Consider the following 21,992-nt stretch of genomic DNA (forward strand, 5'->3'; position numbering starts at 1 on the left):
GGTCTTTTTCTATTGACCAATGCTGGCTGTTGTTGTTGGAGTTTCTTATGCATTTCATCCATTTGCTGATAGTAATTCTCTGCCGTAATGGTTTTGTCATGGATCCAAAAAGCTGTGATAGATGAGATCAGCTGCAGACTACCAAACAGTCACCATGGCCTTCTTTTGTTGCAACTTTGACTTTGGGAAGTGCCATGGAGCTTCGTCAGTGTCCAACCACTGAGCTGAGTGTCGCCGGTTATCGTAAAGAATCCACTTTTCATCACAAGTCACAATCCAGTCAAGAAACGGGTCATTCTTGTTGTGTAAAAGAAGAGAAGATGACACTACAAAACAGCATTTTTTTTAGTTGTTGTTCAGTTCGTGCAGCACCCATTTCTCAAGTATTTTTGTTTTTCCAATGTCTTTCAAGTGGTTGGAATTTGTCATATACATTATGTCCAATTCAGAAGCAAGCTCTCAAACAGTTGTGCATGGATTGGCTTCCACTAAGGCTCTTAGTTAATTGTTGTCAACATCTGATGGCCAACCACTATGCTTATCATCTTCAAGACTCTCGTCACTGCTACGAAATTTCTTGAACCACCATTGTGCTGTACATTCATTAGTAGTTCCTGGGCCAAATGCATCATTGATATTGCGAGCTGTTTCAACAGCTTTTCAGCCTAGTTTGAACTGGAATAAGAAAATTGGGCGAATTTGCTTTTTGTCCATGTTGTATTCAAAATTCCAGAAAAAATGGCCTAATTATTAAAAAAAAAAAGAGTAACACAGTCAGATAGAACGAAAAATGGGTTTTAAAATGATATATAAAGTCAAAGTAATTTATCGAAAATCAATTTGAAAATACATAATTTAAAACCAAAATTTAAAATTCCACAAGAACTTTCTTGAAAACTTAATATTCTAATACAATCTTCTTTATTTTCAAAATCCTTTTTAACACTGGCAGCGTATTTCAACATAAATATAGTAACAAATGTATTAATCAAGTAATGTCCTTCTTCCAAAGGACACACACACACACACACACAATGAGTAAGCAGAATCATTAGTGCTTTGGATAAAATGATAAGTGGTATTCCTCCTGGCTCTTTAAATTCAGCTGAGGTTGATTTTGCCTTTCATCTTTTTAAGGTCAATAAATCAAGCCCTGATGGGGGGAGAGGTTGTTGATGTCATTTACAAACTTACTTCCACCATCAGAATTGCTAGCCATGTGCCAAAATTTGAAAGCGTTACTAGAGTTTGATGGAATGGCAGAATTCATGGAGTCACAGACCAGCTTTTTTGTTTGTTTCCCCTTAATTCACAGTTTGTAGTCTAAATGTGATGTGTGTGTGTGTGTTGCATGTGTGTGCAGGAGTGACTGTGTGGTAAGTAGCTTGCTAACCAACCACATGGTTCCAGGTTCAGTTCCACTGCGTGGCACCTTGGGCAAGTGTCTTCTACTATAGTCTCGGGCCGACCAAAGCCTTGTGAGTAGATTTGGTAGATGGAAACTGAAAGAAGCCCATCGTATATATGTGTGTGTGTGTGTGTGTATGTTTGTGTATCTGTGTTTATCTCCCCAACATCACTTGACAACCGATGTTGGTGTGTTTACATCCCCGTAACCTAGTGGTTCGGCAAAAAGAGACCGATGGAGTAAGTACTAGGTTTACAAAGAATAAGTCCCGGGGTCGATTTGCTCGACTAAAGGCGGTGCTCCAGCATGGCCGCAGTCACATGACCGAAACAAATAAGAGAGCAAAAGAGTATGTATGTTTGCATGTGTTTTGTGTGTGTGTTTGTGTACATGTTTATGCATATATGCATGCTTGTGCATGTGTGTTTGTGTGTGCATGTGTGCGTGTGCATGTGTATGTGTGCAATGTTTTCAAATGTACAAAAAATCTCCATCTATAAATGTAAAAACGAAGGATTGTATGAGAGTGCATAGCCACAAGGTATCTACAGCTCCTTTCATGCACACACATTGGAAGTTCCTGTTGCTGCAAAGTAGACTCTTGACTGTAAAATGGAACACCAACTACACACGTGCAATATATTGCAGGGAAGATGCTCAGACAATAGACTTTGGCAAGATCTCCCTAAAGGTTCTCCATTATTTGTTACCAACTGGGTCAGGTTTAAACACCTAAAAATATAAAGAAAAATCAATATTGTTCAAGTGAACCATTCTTTTTTCTGTTTCGGTAGTCTAATTGTTTGTTTTCATCATCTTTTTCTTCTTCAGTTTCTAAGCTTTTTAACAAGTCTCATAATGAATTCATTTTTTCACCTATATAACACAACTTGACACTTATCTATAGCCAAAGATGGAAACTTTTAGAAAAAAAAAAAAACCCGCATTTGTTAATAAAGCTAACAAGTTCAGTGTTTTGTACCGTATTAATTGGTCATAATACAGGCAACAAATATGACCGCTTTAACCATTTTCTTTTACATTCTTCCATCTCTATCATGTATTTGTAAACAGTTGTTAATTATAGATTTTCAACAGGCCAGTCACTGAGTTCATTGCATTTCCAATGGCAAAAATAAGTAGGAGTGTTTGCTCACACCCCATTTAAAAGCTTATAAAGCTTATACTTTGTTGACGAAAATGTCTCTTGTGATAATCCTTGGAAGTCTGTTCCAAATCCTGATAATCATGTGCAGAAGCCTCTCTCCAATAATAAACAAGAAATATGACCGCTGTGGCAAGCTGGCAGAAATGTTAGCATACTGGGTGAAATGCATAGCCGTATTTCGTCTGCTGTTACATTCTGAGTTCAAATTCAGCCAAGGTCAACTTTGCCTTTCATCCTTTCGGGGTTGATAAATTAAGTACCAGTTACGCACTGGAGTCAATGTAATCGACTTAATCCATTTGTCTGTCCTTGTTTGTCCCCTCTGTGTTTAACCCTTTGTGGGTAGTAAAGAAATAGGTATTTCGTCTGCCACTACGTTCTGAGTTCAAATTCCGCTGAGGTCGACTTTGCCTTTCATCCTTTCAGGGTCGATAAGTTAAGTACCAGTTACACCCTGGGGTCGATGTAATCGACTTAATCCCTTTGTCTGTCCTTGTTTGTCCCCTCTATGTTTAGCCCCTTGAGGGCAATAAAGAAATAAGAAACGTTTGCACACCAGGTGAAATGATTAACGGTATTTCATCTGCCGCTACGTTCTGAGTTCAAATTCCGCCGAGGTTGACTTTGCCTTTCATCCTTAGGGGGTCGCTTAAATAAGTACCAGTTATGCACTGGGGTCGATATAATCCGTTTGTCTGTCCTTGTTTGTCCTCTCTGTGTTTAGCCCCTTGTGGGCAGTAAAGAAATATGAGGCCTCTCTCCAAAATGTGAACTCTTGACATTCGGTGCTGAGAGGTTGTGTAAAAGCATGACTGTACTGATCCTAGTAAAACATCTTTCATACTACAGTTTTAGTATTGTTCTGAGCATTGACGAACTGTGACTAATTAGAATTTTGGGATCTGTTCAGTTTGGTGCACAGATTTTTTTAATTAATTTTCTTTAACCAAACAGTTTGAAACTTTATATACTGGTGGAATCTCATGTAGAACACGGTTTACTTTGAACATTTTTGACAAAATTTGGTATTTTAGAAGCTATTTCCTGTTAAAGTTGTCGTATCTGGGTAATTTCAACCAATCAACGACATGTATTCAGTTGAAGAAAGCTACTGCTGTTTACAATAGTAATCAAAGAGGAACAACTTCCAGGTCATCTCTACTGAATGTCACCACTCTGTTCGATTCATGTCGAGCAAAGATGATGCCACCTTTATCCTTTCCAGTCAGCACCATGCATTCCTTACACTTTCCCTCCCTGCAAATGGTCTTTCACAATATTTCTTACAATAAAATATAACCAATTTAGAGAGAAAGAAAGGATTGCCTCTTATTAATATTAATATTATTTAATAATTAGCCGGTCCATTAATAGTAGAAAACACTTTCCAAAGTGTCACACAGTGGGGCTGAATCTAACACTATGGGGCTGGAAAGTAAACTTCTTAACACACAGCTATACAATCTCCAAAAATAAGATAGGATGCTGATAGCTGAAGCCTGATCAATCATTTTTCAACTGGAGCTTAACAATGACAGCATCAAATATTATAATTTAGGTAGAGAACAGATATTCCTTGTGATGAGACTATTCAAGTTAGATATCTAGAAGTATTGAAGGAGTAATAACGAGAGGAAAGGTTGTATGCTTCCTTCAGTGTTTGCAAGGCCAGTAGATTAGAAAAGTAAGTTTTACATCTATTAGCAACAGGAATTACAACCGTGTTTCGTGGTCTGCTACCACAACAGCTCCTTTATAGGATCTAGTTAGCTCAAGACATCATCAGGAGGAACCACGTCCGGTTTCGGCCCCTACTCCTCTACCGTTTTGACGTGGCGGCCCCTCCCTTTCGGAGGTGTCTTCAGCTCTGGTGTTGGGTGCATGTCTTCTTTCTTCTGTTCCCTGGCCTCTTCGATGTAGCGTCAACGAGTGTCAGCCGGTGACTGACTGACTTGTCAAATTTTTCCCTTTAAATACCTGCTGCTAGGCTCCAGCAGGCAGCCCGAGCAAGTTGTCATGTGACATTGTCTCACCTTAACTGACTTGTGAAGGCGTGTAGTCTTAGCCCGCGCATTCTCTAAACAATTGTCATCTGTCAGTCAGCGAAGCTGTTCCAGTGTCAGCTTGTCTTACCTAGTGATGTAATTATTAATTATAACTCAAACCAGCCAACAGAGGAACTACTACAAGTCAATCATTCTGCTAGAAATATCAGCCAAATTTTCCTTCAAATTATTTAATTTTTGGCATCTTTAAAAGAATGGACATACAAGCTAATTAATCCTCGATATCATCCTATTGTTTCTACCTACAAATTAAATGTCAAGTGGGAATATCTGATTATAGATCGGCTAAATCAGAAGATAATCTGCAATAAACAAAAAAACAAAAACAAATTATAAACCAAACCAGTAATAACTCAAACTAAAAAGCATTTTGAAATATTTTATTGAAAAATACTAATAAATACAAGCAGTGAGCATGCATGCGTGTGTGTGTGTGTGTGTGTGTGTGTGTGTGTGTGTGTGTGTGTGTGTAAATAGGTGCAGGCATGGCCATGTGGCAAGAAGTTTGCTTCCCAACCACATGATACAGGTTCAGTCCCACTGTGTGGCACTTTGAGTAAATGTCTTCTACTACAGCCCTGGGCTGACCAAGGGCATGTGATTGGATTTGGTAAACAGGAACTAAAATAAGTTCATTGTATATATATATATACAGGTACATATTTCTGTGTGTGTGTCTTTCTATTTATGTCTGTTCCCACCACCACTTGACAGCTGGTATTGGTTTGTTTATGTCCCTGTAACTTGGTGGTTCAGCAGAAGAAACTAAAAGAATAAGTACCAGGCTTTAACAAAATAAGTACCGGGGTCGATTCGTTCAAAGCAGTGCCCCAGCATGGCTCCAATCCAATGACTGAAACAAGTAAAAGATAAAAGATATATTTGAGAAATTCCAATAAACACAAGTCTATACCTATTTCTTTATTACCCACAAGGGGCTAAACACAGAGGGGACAAACAAGGACAGACATAGGTATTAAGTCGATTATATCGACCCCAGTGCGTAACTGGTACTTAATTTATCGACCCCGAAAGGATGAAAGGCAAAGTCGACCTTGACAGAATTTGAACTCACAACGTAACGCAGACGAAATACGGCTATGCATTTCGCCCGGTCTGCTAACGATTCTGCCAGCTCGCCGCCTTTCTATACCACAAGTCTATACCATTTATGGATCTTTACCTTTTGACCGACAGATTTAAAAAATAATTTTTTGTAACTAAACCCTTTCAAACTTCGGACACTGGTAGAATGTGTCACATAAAACATCTTTTAGTCTTGGCATTTTTGAGAAAATTCTGTATTTTGGAAGTTATTTTTTGTTAAAGTTGTCATATTTCGGTAATTTCAACCAATCAATGACATGTATTCAGCTGAATAAAATTACTGCCGTTGTTTGTCAACAACAACTATCAGTGCTGTATATTTCATTTGTCACTGTTATTTATGACATCATTCGTGCGTTTGTACTGGTTTTAGCTTTAAGGTTTTAGGGTTAGGGTTAGGGTTTTAAGGTTAGAGTTACAGAAAAAAAATGAAAAATGAAGCATGAACGATTATGGTGGTGCCATGAAGTAAACATGCTTCAGATAGACTCGTTTATTCACACAAACGTAACTGAGATGAAATATGTCATAAATAACAGTGACAAACGAAATATACTCCGCCGGAAGTTGTTGTTGACAAACAACAGCATTAACTGTATTCAGCTGAATACACATCATTGATTGGTTGAAATTACCGAAATATGACAACTTTAACAAAAAATAACTTCCAAAATACAGAATTTTCTCAACAATGCCAAGAGTAAAAGATGTTCTATGTGACACATTCTACAAATATACGAAGTTTGAAAGTGTTTAGTCAAAAAAATAATTTTTGAAATCTGTCGGTCAAAAGGTAAAGATCCCCATTTATCCTACGTGTTTCACCATTATGGTTGTTTGGAACTCTGCATTGGATGTCCCAAGTGCCAGTTGGATACGTACCCACAACAGATCTTCAGACACTAGATCTCTGTTACATAATGCAATAAAGTCTTTCCATGACGATCCGTTGTGGTACAGCATCCAATTGTACTTCACACTGAAATATACAATGCAGAGCTCCAAGCAACCACAACGGTGAAACATACGTAGGAACAAATTATATAAATTTATATATATATATCATATTTCAATATAAATATAGATATGATATATATAGATATTATATATATATATATATAGAGAGAGAGAGAGAGAGGTATGATATATATCTATAGATATCTAGAGATATGTTATATATAGATATATAGAGATATGATAAGTACATCAACACCAACATCAAAATAAATATCAAATGGAAATTGTAGTTAAGATTCACGTGCCGGTGGCACATAAAAAGCACCATACAAACGTGGCTGATGCCAGTGCCGCCTGACTCGTGTCCATGACACATAAGAAGCACGTACCGATCATGGCTATTTGCCAGCCCCCTCTTGCCCCTGTGCCGGCGGCACGTAAAAAGCACTCACTACACTCACCAAGTGGTTCGCGTTAGGAAGGGCAACCAGCTGTAGAAACACTGCCTGATCAGACTGGAGCCTGGCACAGCCTCCTGGCTTCCCAGACTCCAGCCAAACCGTCCAACCCATGCTAGCATGGAAAACGGACGTTAAACGATGATGATAATGATGTGTTTATCATAATTTCTCTGACATTAGCTCAGTACATCATAACCAGTAATATTACTAAATACAGCAGTCAAATCATCGAAACCCTTATACTGGAAGCAGACAGGGTGAAGATTATCTACATGGAAGTCTAAACTCGACAGTAGCTGTCACACATCTAATGATACATACAAGACATACTTTATATATACTGTATTTTAAGGAAACCTTTTTTTATCAAAAATTAAGGAGTTTCTTATACATGGATAGTATCATAATCCCTTACAAAACTATTTTTCAAAAATTAGGGGTTCCTTATACATGTTAAAACATGGGAAATGTTAAAAAAATAATGAGAAATACATGGAAGAGCTTTGTATTATCTAAAGTCATTTATAGTCATTATAACATTACATAACAACAGATGATGTAAGAAACTCTTGATAAAGGCCCACACAACACTGATCATATATCATTTATAGCATGTTGCGGGTTGCGGATCCGTGGAATAAGCTGCCGGACAAGATGGTGAAGATGCCGACGACCGCTCGGTTCAAAGTCTCCCTTGACCACAAGTGGCCTGAACTCTTTACATGAACACCACCCTGTACATAACTCCATGTCCCCCTACATGGCCTTGCTTTTTGCTTTTTGAGCCAAAAATTACTAACTAACTAACTAACTATGTATTGTAGTATAATAGTTGAGGCCAAACCTTATATGTAAGCTATTGTGATGTAACACTGGACAAGGTACATAACTCTTTATACCTTAGCTCATCTCGAGTATTAAACAGGTTGTCCTTCTGCTTCAGGTAGAAAATCTATTTGAATATAAACCATTTCCTCAAAAAAAAAAAAATAATAATAAAATAATGAAGTTAAATGAAAATAGGCTATATTTGATTTAGTTGCAGAGTCTAACCTAGAGAACAAGCTGGAAGAAAACTGAATTTTTGATTTACTAATTCATATTCATCACTGATTATGCTTTAATGTCTTGCCAATTAAATAAAGGAAGTTTTGAAATAAACCTGTTGTTTTGCTTAAGCTGGTCCTGAATCATCTTCAGTCCTCATAAAATGGAAGAAACGGTCTCTCAAAGAAATCAAAAATAATTTACAAGAGAAATTTCATAACAGCTGTTGTAATAAGTTTAAGTGTCAAGGTAAAAAATTATCTGAAACTGTATCATAATTAAGGATCGGTTAAAATAAGTGGTCAGTAAATGATGGACAAAATCTTAAACAAATAAATTAGTAGCCATCTTTGTTACAGCCATTTCTTTCAATGACTCAGGCTCCTGAAAAGGCTCTACTTTCCTCTAAAATTTCATAAGAGATCAGACAAGAATCTAAAAAGATGAAGTCTGGGTTAGGAGTGGCTGTGTGGTAAGTAGCTTGCTTACCAACCACATGGTTCCGGGTTCATTCCCACTGCATGGCACCTTGGGCAAGTGTCTTCTACTATAGCCTTGGGCTGACCAAAGCATTGTGAGTGGATTTGGTAGACGGAAACTGAAAGAAGCCTGTCATGTGTGTGTGTGTCTGTGTTTGTCCCCACCAACATCGCTTGACACCCAATGCTGGTGTGTTTACGTCCCCCATAACTTAGCAGTTCAGCAAAAGAGACCGATAGAATAAGTACTAGGTTTACAAAGAATAAGTCCTGGAGTCGATTTGCTCGACTAAAGGCAATGCTCCAGCATGGCTACAGTCAAATGACTGAAACAAGTAAAAGAGTAAAAGAGTATGTTTCTGTTGAAATACATTACTTTTACATCAGTTAATTTTGAAAATAATGGAACATTTTGTAAAATAGCTTTCTCATAATTAAGCTGGTGTTTGGAATGTAAATTAACATGAAATTTTAATGGAAAGTTTTAAATTAGATTTCTTTGAAACAAGAAATTTATATCACAGGACTGGAGATAGTCTCAGGCAGGCTGGTATCAAAGGAGTTAACCCTTAACTCTTTAGTATTTAATCCAGCCATATCCAGCCCAAATATTCTGACTGTTTTATATTTAAACTGCCTTTATATTTAAAATGAAAGGCGGCAAGCTGGCAGAAACGTTAGCATGCCGGGCGAAATGCGTAGCCGTATTTCGTCTGCCGTTACGTTCTGAGTTCAAATTCCGTCGAGGTCGACTTTGCCTTTCATCCTTTCGGGGTCAATAAATTAAGTACCAGTTACGCACTGGGATCGATGTAATCGACTTAATCCGTTTGTCTGTCCTTGTTTGTTCCCTCTGTGTTTAGCCCCTTGTGGGTAGTAAAGAAATATATATTTAAACTGCCTAGATCCAGCCTCTTGCACCTACCCTACAATGTCATTCTAAAAATATACAAATACACCAATGAAATCTTGAAGCTATAGGACAATATGTGATTAAGTCAGAAGAATGTGAATAAAAAAGCAATACATTTGACAAAGAAATCTGAATGCGATAGGGTTAAAATAACAATTAAGAAAATAGAAAAATTACTAACTTTCCAGAGGAGTCAGGAAGTATATTGACAGTCCGTAAGCAGAGCTTTGTCTCTGATACAACCCACTTATATAGCTCTGATATGTGGCTACAGTCAACCTCAAGCCAAATTGATCTGAAAATAAAAGATTTTTAATAACATTAACCCTTTTGTTACTGTATTTATTTTGAGATGCTCTGTGTTTCTTTCAATTACTTTAACTATAACAAAGAATTTAGTAAAATAACTTAGTTATCATTCAGCTAGTGTTAGGAACATAAATTGTGACTAAGGTTTGGCGGAAGATTTTAATTCAAAACTTCTGAAAACAAGACATTTGTACTACAGAGCCAGAGGCGGTTTTGGCCGGGTTGGTAACGAAAGGGTCAAACTAATACAACACTTGAAAGAATGCTCTAGCAATAATTGGTTAATCATGGTTGTCTTCTATACTCAACTGCATGAGGTACAAAATTGTACAGCTTTGTTTTCAATGATTATGTGTCCGATAAGTGGTGTAGACCAAGGTTTTTCCCCCTTTTTTCCTGATGTCTACTGCAAGACACATTTTACTGTCCCCTAACCAGTCATCACCTTGCATAAAACCACTTACTGCAATATTATTCTCCCCATCAGTTGAGGGGTCTTGTCTCACAAGTTACTTGGTCACCTCACTGGTGCTGGTGCCACATAAAGAATCACCCAGTACACCTTGTAAAGGGGTTGACATTAGGAAGGACATCTGGTCACAGAAATATGTCAAATATGTCAAAAAAATATGTCAAAGAAATACGTCAAATATGTCAAAGCAGATTGTAGAGCTTGGTGCAGTCTTCTGGCTTACCAGTTCCTGTCAAACCATCCAAATGATGCCAGTATGGAATGTAAATGTTAAATCATCATCATCATCGTTTAACATCCGCTTTCCATGCTAGCATGGGTTGGACGATTTGACTGAGGACTGGCAAACCAGATGACTGCACCAGGCTCCAATCTTGATCTAGCAGAGTTTCTACAGCTGGATGCCCTTCCTAACGCCAACCACTCCGAAAGTGTAGTGAGTGCTTTTACGTGCCGCCGGCACGAGGGCCAGTCAGGCGGTACTGGCAACGGCCACGAAAAAATCGTGTTTTTCTTTTTTTTAAGCCCTCCAATGGACACCCAAGGGAGATAGAAATGGGGCAGATAAAAAAAAACATGGATAAGATCCACAGAAACTGGGGAACTGGGAGAGGACAACACCTGGGGACAACTGCAATCCATTGCCAAAGCTCAAGACAGATGGCACACTCTTGTTGGTGCCCTATGATCCACATGGGGTCAAAGGAACTATTAATGAATGAATACAAAAAAAAAGAAAAGCAAAATATTGCTTAACAGAATATTTATTAAATATAAGGCAGCGAGCTGGCAGAGACGTTAGCACGCAGGGCAAAATACTTAGTAGTATTTCATCTGCCATTACGTTCTTTGGAAACATCAGATCCTATCAAATCATCCAACCCACGCCAGCATGGAACAGGAATATTAAATGATGATAATAATGACTCTCTTCATCATATATTAATGAGCCAAACGCCCCCCCCCTGTTCAATGGACGGTGCTGAGTTGTCAAACATTTAAACAAATTTTCTCAAAACTTTTCATTAAAAAATAATTAAGCATGCCTTTATTTCAACGAAATTTTTGGTTTTCTTAAACGAAGTTAAGGTAAAAAAAAAAAACGTCTTGAGAAACCAAATAGTCTTTCCTTCCTTCATGCCAAGTTTGAAGAAAATATCTCTTTTGCATCTTACTTTTTTGGTCTCTTAAATATACTGCATTTTGTGGCATTATTTCAAGCCAGCCAGCTTTTTTTGCGCAAATTGCACGTGCATTTTTCTTGCGTACACATAGTATCGATTGCAACAGCTGATGCATTTGCATATACAAATGCACATTCCCACGGCTTTCTCAATTGCATTCTCACCTGGAATCGATTTTTGTAATTTTTTCAAAACTTATACACGCCCTGATACGGTCAGTATCTACACATCAAATTTGAGCGCAATCGGATGGAGGATGCCCGAGATCCTAGAAGACACACAGACACACAGACAGACAGAACAGATTTTATATAATAGATGTTGCTGATGTCAATACTGATCTAGTAATACTTTGATCAAACATGTTCCTACATGAAACTCCTACATGTTTCTTTGATTCCTTTTTGCTTCTATTGTTGCCTATTTGTAGAAATAGTGTACCTAGGATTAAATTATCCAATGTATTTTTAATTTTAATTTTAATTTTTCTTATTTCTAGGCATATTTTTTTCCAGACAGTGAGAAGTGATTTGAGACAGATTTTGACAACTATCCCCCCCCCCACCTCTCTCTCTCTCTCTCTTTCATATGCTTCAATACATTATCCCTTTTATCTATTTCTCTAAATTTTCACCAGTCAGATCAAAGCACAGAGGAAAGTCTGGGGGATATCCAATTCACCTCTGATGTGCCGCTCAATCATCAGAACTGGATGTAGGGGCTAAAAACCAATCAAGCCATCTAAGTAGCTGGTTTCCTCTGATGTTTTCCTCAAGGTAGCTGATGCCAGCAAGAGAACAACACACAATTCCTTCAACTGATTATTATATAGAGTAAAGACCCCCTTCGATCATGAATGATCATGGGATTGCACCTAGAAAGTTCCCCTCTGAGACACAAGTCTGGGAAAGGTTATTTATAGAAAACCAGCAATTGCCCATGCATACCAACCTCCCTTCTCCACGCCAACAATGTTATCCAAAGGGAAAGCAAAGGGGCCAATACAGCTTGGCACCCGTGACGTCACAACTCATTTCTACGGTGAACTGAAGCAATGTGAAATAAAACAGCTTGTTCAAGAACACAATACGCAGCCTGGTCCGAGAATCGAACTCACTACTCCATGATTGTGAGCCTGACACTCTAACCACTGAGCCATGCACCCTCAAATTGTTATGTATTCTTTTACTCATTTCAGTCATTTGACTGTGGCCATGCTGGAGCACCACCTTTAGTCGAGGAAATTGACCCCAGGACTTAATCTTTGTAAGCCTAGTACTTATTCTATCGGTCTCTTTTGCCGAACTGCTAAGTTATGGGGACACAAACACACCAGCATTGGTTGTCAAACAATGTTGGGGTGACAAACAGACACACAAACATATGCACACAACATATATATATACATATATATAAACGACAGGCTTCTTTCAGTTTCCGTCTACCAGATCCACTCGCAGGCTTTGGTCGGCCCGAGGCTATAGTAGAAGACACTTGCCCAAAGTGCCATGCAGCAGGACTGAACCTGGAACCATGTAGTTCATAAGCAAGCTACTTACCACACAGCTAATTTATTCATATGTTCTTCTGCTTCTTCCATTTTGTCTGCCGGTACCATGAGGCAGTCTGGAAAGCCTTTTCAGATATTTCTCTGCTGTGAGGAAGAGGAAGGGTACAATCAAGGGATGAATGGAATCCAACTGTGACCACCCATGCCTAAGGACATTCTCTTCTTTGTTTCTGTTAATGCTTACCATAATTGGAAAATTGTTCTGTGTTTCATAATAATAATAATAATAATAATGAAATTATTGTATACAGTGCTCAGGTGCACCACAACTTGTCACAAGAGCATATAAAGCATATGCAGTAATGTACAAATGTCTGGAAAGCGAACAATGTATGAGTCAGATACATGCTTGCGTGTGTATGGAGGGGAGGAGATCAGGTGTAGTGTTGGCGAATCTCAGGAAGCATGGAAGTTTTGAAGGATGCAGTGCTCCGACAACTAACAACTGATGCCGGCAGTTTGTTCCATGCTTCAGCAACTCTCAGCGTGAAAAAATGTTTCCTGAAGTCATGGGAGCTGTGCTGTTTTCTTGCGGAATTCTGTTCTTGATTCGACGGTCATTCGGAATGCTCACAGCAGCCATATTCCTACCACTCTATGTCACGCTGGTGAGACCCATATTGGAGTATGGGATTCAAGCCTCTTCCCCTTATCTCCTCAAAGACATACAGCATCTCGAAAGAGTCCAGAAGCTGGCTACCCGCATGGTTCATGGTCTCAAAAATTTGTCCTACGAAGAAAGGCTGAGGACGCTCGACCTTTATTCTCTTGAAAAACGCCGCCGCCGTAGTGATCTCATTCTCGCCCACAACATCATAAGCGGAAAGTGTAACCTCTCGAAAGAGCTGTTCTTCACTCCTGCTCCAGAGCGTCGGCTGCGGGGTCATTCCGAAAAGCTCTACCTGCGACGATTTCATCTCAATCGAAGGAGAGGAGCTTTCTCCGTCCGGGTTGCGGATCCGTGGAACAAGCTGCCAGACGAGATGGTAAAGATGCCAACGACCGCTTTGTTCAAAGCCTCCCTGGACCTCAAGTGGCCTGAACTCTTTACATGAACACTACCCTGTACTTAACTCCATGTCCCCCTACATGGCCTTGCTATTTGCTTTTGAGCCAAATTAACTAACTAACTAACTAACTAACTAACATGTCCACGGGTGTTAGATGGGTGGAGTTTTAGAGATTCTGGCTTGTACATCAAAGATGTGTGAGATAAACTCTTACATCAACTACGAAATCAACTCAGTTACTAGTGTAGAATTCTGTCCAACATACAAAAACATTTAATGACGAAAACACTAATCAGTCAACTTACAATTTCACTTCTGGTAAAAGAGTTTTCATATCTTTATCGTTGACTTATACGGTGGGTGACTGACAAGGAAGTCAAAGGGAGAGAACTCCTTCAGTCTCTCCGCCTGCATCACAAAACAAGATTGAGAAGACAGGAACAAAACATTGCTTATTTTTGCATTCTTCTACTAGTTTGCTATTGCACTGCGGCCATGCTGGAGCACAACCTTCAAATGTTTTTAGCCGGTCATATCTACCCGAATATTTATTTCTGTCCGGTATTTATTTGATCGATCTCTGTCTATAACACTGCTAAATTACGTTTTGGTATAACTGGAAGCAAATAATAATAATAATAATAATAATAATAATAATAATAATAATAATGGTTTCAAATTTTGCCACAAGGGCAGCAGTTTTGGGAAGGGGATGAATTGATTACATCAACCCCCAGTACTCAACTGGTACTTAATTTATCGACCCTGAAAAGATGAAAGGCAAAGTCCACCTCAGCAGAATTTGAACTCAGAACGTAGTGACAGACGAAATACTGCTAAGTGTTTCGTCCAGTGAATAACGATTCTGCCAGCTCACTGTCTTAATAATAATAATCACTGTGACCGACCAGGCTATCAGATGTTGCTACACATCGCTGGTCACAATGCGCTTCGCATTGTTTTAGCCTTCAAATGACGCCACCCCGCAGGCTAAGCGAGCAGGCCAACAGAAGAAAGAGTGAGAGAAAGTTGTGGCGAAAGAGTACAGCAGGGATTGCCACCACCCCCTGCCGGAGCCTCGTGGAGTATTACGTGTTTTCGCTCAATAAACATTCACAATGCCCGGTCTGGGAATCGAAACCATGATCCTACAACCGCGAGTCTGCTGCCCTAACCACTGGGCTATTGCGCCTCCAATAATGATAATGATAAACTTTTTGTATCCAATGTTCCTGTGCAGTAAAACTTGTAAAAGTAAACGAGGAGACAGAAAACAATCGTAAATCAAGTAAAGAAAGTAAGCAACGAAATTTAAAAAGTTCATGCTCAGTAGGAGTGGCTGTGTGGTAAGTAGCTTGCTTACCAACCACATGGTTCCGGGTTCAGTCCCACTGCATGGCACCTTGAGCAAGTCTCTTCTCCTATAGCCTCAGTCCGACCAAAGCCTTGTGAGTGGATTTGGTAGATGGAAACTGAAAGAAGCCCTCTACCCACCAAAGCTTTCCTTAATCCATCAATCCATACAAAATGAATGGAAAAAAAGGCAGTGTATTTCAATAGAAATTTGGTAACAAAAGGGTCAGAAGTGAACGATGCTAAGACACCTTCAAAACTTGCCCAAAGAGACATACAGGGAGATTGGAACTAAGCCGATATGGGTAGTGCCCCTCCAAAAATTAACAAAAAGTCACATAGAAATTGTGGAAACCTTATCACATGTATGTATGTGAGAGAGGGAGAGAGAGACAGAGGGAGAGAGAGAGAGAGAACTTGAGAATGAGAGCATGAGAGAGAGAGAGAGAGAGCATGAGGGAGAGAGCGGGAGAGAGAGCATGAGAGAGAGAGAGAGCATAAGAGAGGGAGAGAGCATGAGAGAGAGAGAGAGAGCATGAGGGAGAGAGCGTGAGAAAGAGCATGAGAGAGAGAGAGAGAGCATGAGAGAGAGAGCGTGTACGAGTGTGCGTGCGCGAGCAAGTGAGAGACAGACAGGGATGCAAGCAGACACAGTGTGTGTAGTCAAATCAACGCATCCAAGATACCTTGCGACATTTATGTCTAAGTTGCCTCCCCTTATCGCCCCAGTTGCTTCCCCTGACAAGTAATGATTTCTGTCTTTTGGACTGACCATAAATAACTAAATAAATAAATACCAGGCGATCTACTGAAGTAAATATTAAAGTAAAACATTCGAAAACGGTACTGCAGCAGGCCATTGTATTTGCTTATTTGACTTAACTGTTGTTCGCCATGTCTCAGCCCCATACAATAATATTGCTTTTACGTTATATGTATGCTTATACAGCAGACCCAAAATTGCCACCCCCATAAAAACTGCTTCCATTGCCTCATCCCAGACCCAATTATGCTACTTAATCAAATTTTAGTGACCATCTTTCCCTCACTGAACTCATTTTGATGATAGTACCTTTATACATGGCATGCACAAGCTTCCAAATGTTATTTATCTACACCTAGTTTTCTCAACCACCACCAAACTATCGAATGGGACAACCTGTGAGAGGCCACCTTTAGATCAGCAAATGCTAACTACAGTAGCTTGTTTTAGCTAAGAACTCCCATAGTGAGCTGCATCACTAGAAGAGCACTGGTGATACTCACTCCAGGCAGAAACCCAAACTTCATCTCATCTAAACTAATAATCTTTCTAATCCAGTTATTTTCACAACTTAACCCCTACAAATGCTTCTTTAGTTGATTCTTTCCACAAATGTTTGTATGTATGTTTCTCATGCCTTACTAACTACTTCTAAATGGTGCATCATTGGGGGGGGGAGGGGTGAACTATTTTCATTTTCAGACTCCCCATATCTCAAAGCATATAATACTACACTTTTCATGGAAAACTGGGGAGGTTGGAACACTCAGAAATTCACCCCACTTCAACCTCAGTGGGGGGGGGAGGGTTCATAGACTAGTTTCCTAGTCACCTTTCGCCACTGTATGACACCTCCTGTCCTACCTGTCTGACTCTGTAAGTAATGAGCATATGTCCTACATCACCAAATACTTTCAGCTTTTGGTGTCTATCTCTGATAGTCCAGCTACTTTGTTTGCCTTCTTCATATCCTTTATCATATTTTCAACCATAGCATTAACCTAATTCTTAGTTCTGGAAACCAAACAGTATTCTCAGTATGAGCACTGGTTTATGAGGAAACTCACTGAGGGAAAGAAAGAGTAAATATTATAGAGTTCTATAGAAGAAATCTTACAAACTAAGAAAAACAATGTGGAAATTGTTAAGCTTGAAAATACAATAGAGTCATACATACATTCATTTCATTAGTTATATAACTAAATAAAGCCAGAGAGGCTGTGTGATAAGTAGCTTGCTTACCAACCACAAGGTTCCAGGTTCAATCCCACTGTGTGGCACCTTGGACAAGTGTCTTCTACTATAGCCTCGGGCTGACCAAAGCCTTGTGAGTGGATTTAGTAGACGGAAACTGAAAGAAGCCCGTCGTATATATGTATATATATATAAAATACAAAATGGGACAAGAACGCAAAACATCCAAATAGACAATACAAAAAACACAGACAGGTCATTCAAAGCCTTTAATCTTCAGTCAAGAACCGGATCATCCTCGCAATTTCGGCTGATATATATATGTATGTATGTGTGTGTATATGTTTGTGTGTCTGTGTTTGTCCCCCCAACATCGCTTGACAACCGATGCTGGTGTGTTTACATCCCTGTAACTTAGCGGTTCGGCAAAAGAGACCGATAGAATAAGTACTAGGCTTACAAAGAATAAGTCCTGGGGTCGATTTGCTCGACTAAAAGGTTGTGCACCAGCATGGCCACAGTCAAATGACTGAAACAACTAAAAGAGTAAAGAGAGAGTACTGTACTGTATATTTTTTTTTATTATTTCTATAATTTGTATATATTTATTCTATTATAACTGCAAAACAACCCCATGGAGGAACTGACGTAAGCCTAAATAAAAAACTGTGATCGGTGAACCGTGATATGACAAGAGATTACTGTAACCATTTTTTTCAACGTGTTAATGCTTCTGTCAGTTCATGTATTTAGTAAGCTTATCCTTTAGGTGTGGAGGCACATGGCTTAGTGGTTAGGGTGTTGGACTCGTGATCATAAGATTGTGGTTTCGATTCCTGGACCAGGTGATTCAAAACATTACATTTCCCATTGTTCCTGTCCACTCAACTGGCAAAAATGAATAATCCTGTGGCAGACTGGCAACCCATCCAGGGGGGGAATATATACGCTGTGGCAACCAGCCCTATGTGTCCATATCTCTCAAGAAGGAACTTTATTTATTTTATTTTTTAGTTGCATAACGTTAGGGCCTTGTGGTTAAACCATGACACATTTTGGTAGTTTGAGGTGATAATAATAATAATAATAATAATAATAATGAAATTATTGTATACAGTGCTCAGGTGCACCACAACTTGTCAGAAAGTGCATATAAAGTACATGCAGTAATGTAGAAATGTCTGGAAAGTGAACAGAGTATGAGTCAGATACATGCTTGTGTGTGTATGGAGGGGAGGAAATCAGGTGTAGTGTTGGCGAATCTCAGGAAGCATTGAAGTTTTGAAGGATGCAGTGCTCCAACAACTAACAACCGATGCAGGCAGTTTGTTCCATGCTTCAGCAACTCTCAGCGTGAAAAAATGTTTCCTGAAGTCATGGGAGCTGTGCTGTTTTCTTACTTTGTAAATATGTCCACGGGTGTTAGATGGGTGGAGTTTGAAGAGGTACTCAGTGTTATTGTTTGTGTGATAGATGAACTGACAAGCTATGTTATAGTTATGACACATCAGGATTTGCTTATTACTCTTTTGCAAGATGCTAAAAGACAATATATTTCTTTACTACCCACAAGGAGCTAAACACGGAGGGGACAAACAAGAACAGACAAATGGATTAAGTCGATTACATCGACCCCAGTGCGTAACTGATACTTAATTTATCGACCCCAAAATGGATGAAAGGCAAAGTCGACCTCGGCGGAATTTGAACTCGGAACGTAACGACAGACAAAATACGACTACGCATTTCGCCTGGTGTGCTGACATTTCTGCCAGCTCACTGCCTTTTGCTAAATGACAATAGCAGAAAACCTCCTATTAAGATGTAATGAAGATTATGGATAGCACAATTCATTAGCATAATAGAAGATGGTTGATGGTCTGTCATTAATTATTAAAGAGCAAATAGAACACACACAGATATATTAGACTTCAACTAGAGAAAGGTCATTTGATTGATTAGTATAAACTCCCTCCCATTTCTGATCCTCCGTCTCCTCTCCTTACTTTTTCTCCCTCTATTGTATTGGCCCCTGTTCCTCAGAGTGAACTTTTCATATGTCTCCTCCATTCCTGGTTATTCCTCACCTCTGCTCACCATCCTTGTTGTAAGAATGTGTATAAGGTTTTTGCTGTATGGTAAGAAGCTTGCTTCCCAACCATGTGGTTCCAGGTTCAGTTCCACTGCTACAATCGTATGCATGTGTGAACTATTGTCTTGACATTGTGCAATGATTGCAATTAAGTTAAGCATCATTTGTTTTCATTCTTCCACAAAAAATACATCATGCAATAGTTGTGACTGTCACTGTCATACTGCAAATCCTCAAGTATAATACACAGGGGATTTTTAGGGGGCTGTACCTCTGAAAAACCTAAACCTTGTGTATAATATGCACCCCTTCTCTAACTTGAGTCAAGGAGGTCTATATAACGTCCTTGGTTTGTAAAACTGTATATGTTAATGTCCTTTATTATTATTGTGTATATAACATAATGCAAACGTGTAGCTTTTTTGTGCATTTTGTTTGCAGAAAATGAAGAAATAACAGTAATAACGTTTAATAAACGTTGCTTACTGCAAGTTATGGATGATTCTTTTATGACTTCATTGCTTTCAGGCTTAGCTTAAGGTATTTTTGCACCCGACATCACAAAATGCGTCGGAATAAACATTGCCGGACAGCAAATACAGACTCGGACATTGCTTAGAAAATAATTTTCGTTTTTAACCTCGTATATAGTATGCACTAGGGATTTTGACCATTAAATTTTGGCGTAAAAATGCAGATTATACTCGAGGATTTACGGTATACATTTCCAATATTCTGCAAAAACATGTCTGACCATGAGCATTCAAGGAAACCAGCTGGATCTGCCACAAACAATGTCAGATTTTCCACAATGTGATCAACCTGGTGTGCTTTGGATCAGCTATCAAAAGACATGGCAGTCACCAAGCAAAAACCTTTGTCGTGCCAAGTTCATTGTGCAGAATATTCTCAACTCTCACAGGATATGCCAATAGCATTGTCTATTTGATTTATAGTCAATCTCCTGTCAGCCATCACCATATGACGAACACAATCACTGTTTTTCTTGGTAGTGGCAAGACTCTCCCCTCCTCTCCTAAATTCAATGCCCACTTTTGTATTGTTGATAAAGCTGGAGTATCATCCCTTAATGTAGCAACCATGCCAGCATGGGGAATAAAGCCATTTTTTTTTGTAGGTATTTGATAACACCAAGATGCCAAACTTTTGTCCATTTTCAAGAGAAGTAGCTACAAGTTACTTTTGAAGTCTTCCTTGAACAGTCATATGTCAATTTATCTGAAAAGAAACAATGCAGATATTAATAAGAAGGGTTAAAATCAATGCATGCAAGATTTCACAGCTCTAGTATCACCATTTCATAGTCAACTTATGAACTTTTCAGTCAACCCTTCTACTACAGCCTCAGACTGACGAAAGCCTTGTGAGTAGATTTCCTCATTGACCACCAGATAAGGGATCGGGGTACCCTGTCGAAGGCTTTCTCCATATCAACAAAAGCTCATCTTTGATGTCTTTCGAGACTCCTCTTTGTTCTCTTTTGGCACCCTCTTTGATCTCTGTAGGTACTCCTCTTTCATCTCTGTCGATACTCCTCTTTGATCTCTGACGGCTTTCCTCTTTGATCTCTGTCGGTACTCCCCTTTGATCTCTTTCGGCACCCTCTTTAATCTATTTCGGTACCCTCTTTGATCTCTTTCGGTACACTCTTTGATCACTTTCGGCACTCTCTTTGATCTCTTTCGGCACCCTATTTTATATCTTTCGGCACATTCTTTGATCTCTTTCGGCACCCTCTTAGATCTTTTTCGGCATATTCTTTGATCTTTTTCGGGACCCTCTTTCATCTCTTTCGACACCCTCTTTGATCTCTATCGGTACTCCTCTTTGATCTCTGTTGGTACTCCTTTTTGATCTCTGTCGGTACTACCCCTTGATCTCTGTCGGCATTCCTCTTTGATCTCTGACGTCATTCCTCTTTGATCTCTGTCGGTACTTCTATTTGATCTCTGTCGGCATTCTCTTTGATCTCTGTCAGTACTCCTCTTTGATCTCTGACGGTATTCCTCTTTGATCTCTGTCGATACTCTCCTTTGATCTCTGTCGGCTTCCTCTTTGATCTCTGACGGGATTCCTCTTTGATATATGTCGGTACACCCATTTGATCTCTATCGGTACTCTCCTTTGATCTCTGTCGGCATTCCTCTTTGATCTCTGTCGGTATTCCCCTTTGATCTCTGTCGGCATTCTCTTTCGGCATCGTCTTTGATCTCTTTCGTCAATATCTTTGATCTCTTTTGGCACCCTCTTTGATCTCTTTAGGGACTCCTCTTTGATCTATTTCGGCACCCTCTTTAATCTCTTTCGGTACCCTCTTTGATCTCTTTCGGCACCCTCTTTGATCTTTCTCGGCACCCTCTTTGATCTTTTTCGGCACCCTCTTTGATCTATTCGGCACCCTCTTGATCTCTTTCGGGA

At 39.3% G+C, this 21,992-nt stretch overlaps 1 long non-coding RNA gene across 1 annotated transcript; it reads right to left on the bottom strand.

The window, feature by feature from the left end:
- Positions 1–5,476: 5,476 nt before the first annotated feature.
- On the bottom strand, positions 5,477–10,588 carry LOC118762855. The gene is made up of 4 exons (XR_004998597.1): positions 10,159–10,588; positions 9,788–9,933; positions 8,330–8,393; positions 5,477–5,495 (listed from the first exon to the last, which is right to left on the bottom strand). It is a non-coding gene; the product is annotated as an uncharacterized LOC118762855 (long non-coding RNA).
- Between the last annotated feature and the right edge of the window lie 11,404 nt (positions 10,589–21,992).

This window comes from Octopus sinensis, linkage group LG4 (genome assembly GCF_006345805.1).
Source record: "Octopus sinensis linkage group LG4, ASM634580v1, whole genome shotgun sequence".
Lineage (NCBI taxonomy): Eukaryota > Metazoa > Mollusca > Cephalopoda > Octopoda > Octopodidae > Octopus > Octopus sinensis.